The following is a 6,092-nucleotide window of genomic DNA, read 5'->3' as shown; positions in this document are numbered from 1 at the left end:
GCTAGATTTCTTCTTCCTGCCCTTAACCGCATTTCCTTTCGTTAGGTTCGTTAATAGCAGAGCAATCTGTAAGAACCCTCTAATAAACCTTCGGTAGAAGTTGCTAAGGCTAAGAAAGGACAACACCTCCCGAACGCTTTCAGGTGTTCGCTATTCCTTAATAGTACGGACCTTCTCTAGGTCTATCTTAATACCCTCTATTGATATAATCAAGCCGAGGTATTTAACTTCTATAACGAAGAACTTGCTTTTATAAAGATCGAGTGGAAGCCTAGCTTCCTATATCCGCTATAGCACCTTCTTAATATATACGACATGCTCTTTAAAGGTTTAGCTATAGATAATAATATTATCGAGGTAGGCAGAGCAGAAGTCGTCGAGATACTCCCTTAGTGCCTTGTTAATGTAACTCTAGAAAACACTAGGTGCGTTACACAAGCCGAAAGGCACGACTAGGTATTCAAAGGTTCCGTAGCGGGTAGTAAAAGCAGTCTTCCACTTATCTCCTACTCGGATACGGAGCTCGTTAAATGCAGCGATAACGTCTAAGACGGTGTAGATCTTAGCACTACTTATACGGCTTATTGTCTCTCGGATCTAAGGTATAGGATACCTGTTCTTAATTGTTATAGCGTTGACTGCTCGATAGTTAATATATACTCGTAGCCCTCTACCCGGCTTGCGCATAATCAAGACTAGTAATACAAGCTTCGAGGCTCGGGACTCTCGGATAAAACCCTTGCTTCTTAGTCTATTAACATGCTTCTTAGTTACTTCTAACTCGGGTTAACTTATAGGATACGGTTTTGCCTATAGCAGCTTGTCTAGGTTGTTCTCGAATTCCGGCTTAAAGTCGATAGCTATGTCGGTATTAGGCCGGTAAGGAGGGAGTTGCGACGCTGTTTCCGGATTGAAACAGTCGGCATACTTAGCAAACTGTAATAGTAGAAGTTTGTCGATGTTAGGCGGCGGCTTCTCCTTTATATATGCGGCAAAGTCTTCTATAGTAACGGTAGTAACTTTTGCAACGATGTTAGCGAAAGCTGTCTTATTAGTAATACTAGCACTGTCCTCTTCGGATAGTTCCTATACTAGGTATCCCTCTCCTAGTTCTTTAAGAATATCAAGCGCCTCGGCAGCCGTTATACTACTAACCTTGATATTATACGGATCGCGAACATTACTAATTCTAATGCCTGCTACGGTCTCGGAAGCTGCACTACTGTCTCTCCTACGTCGGAGGGGTCTAGCAATGTTAGACACCTTCTAAGAGAAAGCGTCGTCGGGTGTTCGGATATTAACCTTCCCGTCGGAGGTATTTATAACTGCTTTGCAGCGTACGGTAATAGGCGTAGATCCTATAAAGTAATCTTTCCCGCATTTGTCGGCCGTAAAGGTAACGGTGTAGTCAAGTAGGTCTAGGTAAGGTATATGCTTCCTATACTATAGTATACCTAGAATAATGTCTACTCTAGGCTTAGTGTCCGCGACTAGGTAGTTAACAATTTCAACGTAACCGCCTATATCTAATTCGATCTAAACACATTCCTTAACCGAATCCTTACTGCCCTCGCCCTGCTAGCCCTTTAAGTTCTAAGAGTGTAGCAAACGAGTCCTGTTTATATATTCCTTCGCGAAGCTTCTACGACAGATATTCGCTTCTACTCTAATATTAAGCAGATCGTTGCTTAGCACTATTTCGCCGTAGGTAGTGTTGTATACTATCCTACTAACGATTATACGTTCGAACCTCTTAGGGAGGTCGATAGCTTTTATTGCTAACACGACCGCCTCCTATTCTATAACTTCCGGGATGTCTTTCTTCGGCGTTAGTTGCTACGGCGGCGGTAATCCTTTATCGGGTAGATCCTTCCCTTGCACTATATCGACTAGGTTAACTAGCCTCCGGGTACTGCGCTTGTACTCGGAGGGCCTTAGTTTCCCGAGTCAGTAGAGTCGTTATTATTGTTCTCCTTACTAGAGACAGCCGATATCTTAGCTATAGATTTCTCGGTCTTCTTATATACAAACATAGGGCATGACTTGTGCTACTGCTAGTGCTCGTTAGACTTGTATGCAAAGCAGAAAACATTAGATCTCGGCTTCTAAGCTTCTTCCTTAGTCAAGTTGCGATAGCCGGGGAGACCGGCCTTCTTAGCGGCATCCTAATCGTACGAGCTCTTTATCTTCTCGTCGAAATAAACATGCTTCGGCTTACCTCTATAAGCTAGAGAGCCTAAACTAGTATTGTTCCCGGCACTACCGCCTCCTCGGCCTCTACGTCCTCTACTACTACCTCGCGGGTTAGTAGAGCTTCGCGTATTAAGGTTGAGGTCGGCTTCGATATCGCGGTAGCGATCTACTATTACGTCGAGGCTAGGGAAGGAATCTCCTACTAGCTTATTAGCTAAGCGAGATTCGACCTTCTCCTTTATATCCTCTATTAGTTCTTCTTAAGCTTCCTTCTCGCTCTTGCCTCGCTTTAGGTAGTAGCTATATAGTTAGAAGTTAGAGAAGAAGTCGTCGAAAGCTTAACCTTCCTTCTACTTTAGGGTTTAGTACTCCTTACGGTGCTTTATACGCTTATAGTGCTCCTTAAATGGTAAAGCATCTAGGATCTGCTTCTAGTGCGTGAAATCGCCGGCTTGCTTCCTCGGGTAGATACGGAGGTAGGCATCGCCGGTAATAAAACTTATAAAGGTGTTAATGTATGTAGGGTCGTTACGCCTAATAACTTCTTCTATCTCTATATATACTGTAATCTTGTCTTTCTATTCGGTAAAAGTAACTTTGTCCTCCTTAGAGTGTAAATACACTAGAGGCTTAGTTAAAGGATTCTTTCTACTATAGGACTAATCGGTACGGCGCGGCTTTAGCACTAGCGGTGCGGAGCTAGATCGTCTGCCGAACTGATTTGGTGTGTAGCTAGCGTTGTCGTTAAGAGGAATCTTCTTAGTCTTTACGACCTCGACTCGTCGACGACCCGGTTTCTCGTCTTCTAAGCTATCGTCTTTACCGTTAAGCAGGCGTTACAATTCGGACTTCTGCTTACGTATAGACTTCTTCTTTACAACTCTCGTACTAAGGGCTTTCTTAACATTATCTGTAGTAAGGCCCTTTCTATAAGGTATCTGTAGCATGCGATTAGACGGGTTGGCCTTATCCTAAACCTTAAACTACGCATCGAATCTCTCTTTACCTACCTCCTCTATAGCCTAAGCTATTAGGGCTATATACTACTCTTATAGGTCTAGGTTCTAGAGGTGCCGATTCTTAGATAGCTACTTTAGGTCCTTGATTATCTAAGCGGCTTTCTTCTTACGCTCCTCGTAATCTATAATGCTCTACTCGAGCTTCTTAATCTTCCGGTCCCTGCTAGCAACCTCATCCCTAAGCGGACTTAAGCTACGCCCGCCTAGCTAGTTATCTATAAGTATAGCCCTATCGCGTGCGGATGTTAGGTCCTCTTAGGCCTGCTTTAAGTCGTCTTCTACGGCTGCCTTCTGCGTCTTAGCCTTCTTAACGGCATTTATAAGACTCCGGATAGATACTCCTTAATAGTCTAATTCAATCTTCGCTTAGTCTAGTATATCTAAGAATTCGAGAGGGTGTAGATCTGCTATCCCCTTTAAGTCTATTTTATCCGTAAACTGCTAGTCGCTAGGCTTGTACCGGTATTTAACGGAGATAGGTACACTATTCCGTATAACTCGCTCCTCTTCTAGGACCTCGTTAATAGGAATCGCCTATCGCATAGACAGCCTCGTGAAATTCCGCCTAGCTGTTCCCTATAGGCCTTGCTTCTTATCCTTTCCTATCTGCGAGCGACGCGCGAACTCGCTACGTAATAGGTCTTAATCCTTCTGTGTCTTCTGCTACTCTTCTTATGCTTTCTTCCCCTCTAGGTTATCGTCGTTACGAGGCTGCGTCTGTGATTGCGAAGCTATATCGGGGAAAGTGTTTTTAATTTCGGTATAGTCGATATCGCTCGGCGGTACGGGTGTATCGACTAGTCTACCTCCTCGTCTTAGGTATTATAGAAAGTCCCGGTTAGATCTCGTAAACTCGGGTATTTCGATACCTGATTCTTCTATTAACTATTCTTTTAGTAGATAGTCTTACCGATGTTGCCTTGCCCTTTAGCAATATCGGTATGCGCGCTTAGCTCGTTTGCTAGTTAGTCGCGTCGCGTCGCGTACTACTACTATAACGTCTGCTACAGCTGTTGTATTACCGATATCGTCTTATCGATAACGTAACAACGTAGTATATAAAAGTAATAGCAAGTAATAACACGGGCACTAGGTTACGAGAGGCTAAGTAAGCAGCGTAAAAGTATATAATACTTGCTATGCTAGAACAAGAGGAATTGTCGTCGCTGCGGCGACGATAATATCCTTAAACAAACAAAGGGAAGTGAATGTCTAAGACAAACACTTCTAGCTAATAGTGCACTATAATAGGCGTACTCTAAGGGCACCGACTAGGTACTACTCCTAGCCTATATTTCGATACTTGCCTTTTAGCTCGTTCTTAATAAAGTTATTAAGGGTATTCTCTATCTTAGTATTTAGGCAATGTGTATTATAGTTAATAGAGAGAATGTAACCCCGAGGGGCGTACGTAGGGCCCTTTTCCTAGCGAAGGGTCTCGAGTTCCTTATACTATTTGTTAAAGACTTCTAGTTAGTAGATCCTAGCGAAGACCTTCGTAGTAGTCTCTACCGTTTTAGAAAGGAAGGATACGGAGCCTTAAACTTAGCTTATAGCAATACCTTCTTAGAGATCGAGAGGGTGCTAGTTAATATAGGCAAACTCGGTCGAACCGCCGTTACTAGGTTGAGTTATCTTAGCGTAGTACGGGTAGGAGATTAGGTTAAGAGCGTAATTAGGGCGGGTAAGGCCGTAGAGGAGCTAGTAGATAGGGTCTCCTCGGCAGATCTGCTAGAACCTAGAATAGAAGGCGGTTCGAAGCTAACCCTTATTCGAGACTCCGTTAACTAAACGCTAATACTAAAGGTATATTACAGCCTCTAGCTTAAACTAGTTAGATAGAGACATCTTTCCGAAGGGTAGAGGGGCCGCGGCGACTTCGACTTTCTTATTATTATACTAACTAAAGACGGCCGCTCTATATAGTTTAGTAGAGCCTTTGTCGCTCGTAATGCTATCTAAGGTAATAGTACTATCTCTTACCTAGGCATCCTAGCTAGCCTTTATTATTACTCCTATACGGGAGAAGGCCTTACGAATCTTAGTAGCAATCGCTAGGGTAACGCGTTTAATAGTTAAAGGGTTATATATCTTACTCTCGTAACTATAGGCCTTAGGGAAAAAGCGATATAGTCTAAGGTAGTCGCTAGGGATAGGAGGACGGCGAGTCTTCCGAAACAGGTTAGGTCTCTTATTTCGAAGGCGGAGAAGGTCGTTCCGGTACTTATATCTAGGGCTACTTAAGGTTTCTATTATCTACTCTCGACTAACTTTTCCTCGAAACCTAACTACTATCCTAAACAGGTAGCGGGTATAAGTATAGCAAGGCGGGTAAGGGGTAGTTATAACTAGGGCAATTGCTCTTCCCTACGTAGCGTTATTAGATTTACTATCGTACTACATTAAAGTACTACGGTCGGCTTCCGAGAATCTATTGTAGCTATAGTAGGCTAGGCTGTTTCTAATATAAGTGTCCTTATCGGGGGTTAGCTCCTTATAGTATACGGTGCCTCCCCGCTTAGGTCCTAAGGTATTAAGGTCGTCGGTCGGGTTCTCCTCGAGGGGTACGGTAAGATCCCTACTCGGCTTGTTAAGTCTATTCGATCTGCGGATCCTTCCTAGAGGGGGGATAGGCGTAGTAGTTCGAATTCGACGAGCAGGCGGAGCCCCTAGAGCAAGGCTGTTATTACTACTCCTACTACTAGTCCGATCGGGTAGCGAAGAAGAGTTTTCGACTAGGAGATTAGGGCGAGTCGTATTACGTTATAGAGGCGTATTTTAGCGAGAGCCGATAGGCTAAGTAGGGCGAGCGGGTAACAGCTACTAGTTGTCCTATCTAGCTAGAGGGTCGCTAGCCGGGTTATGTATAACTAGTAATCC

Source organism: Pseudocercospora fijiensis (genome assembly GCF_000340215.1).
Source record: "Pseudocercospora fijiensis CIRAD86 unplaced genomic scaffold MYCFIscaffold_6, whole genome shotgun sequence".
Taxonomy (NCBI): domain Eukaryota; kingdom Fungi; phylum Ascomycota; class Dothideomycetes; order Mycosphaerellales; family Mycosphaerellaceae; genus Pseudocercospora; species Pseudocercospora fijiensis.
Note: the sequence above shows the minus strand (reverse complement) of the source record.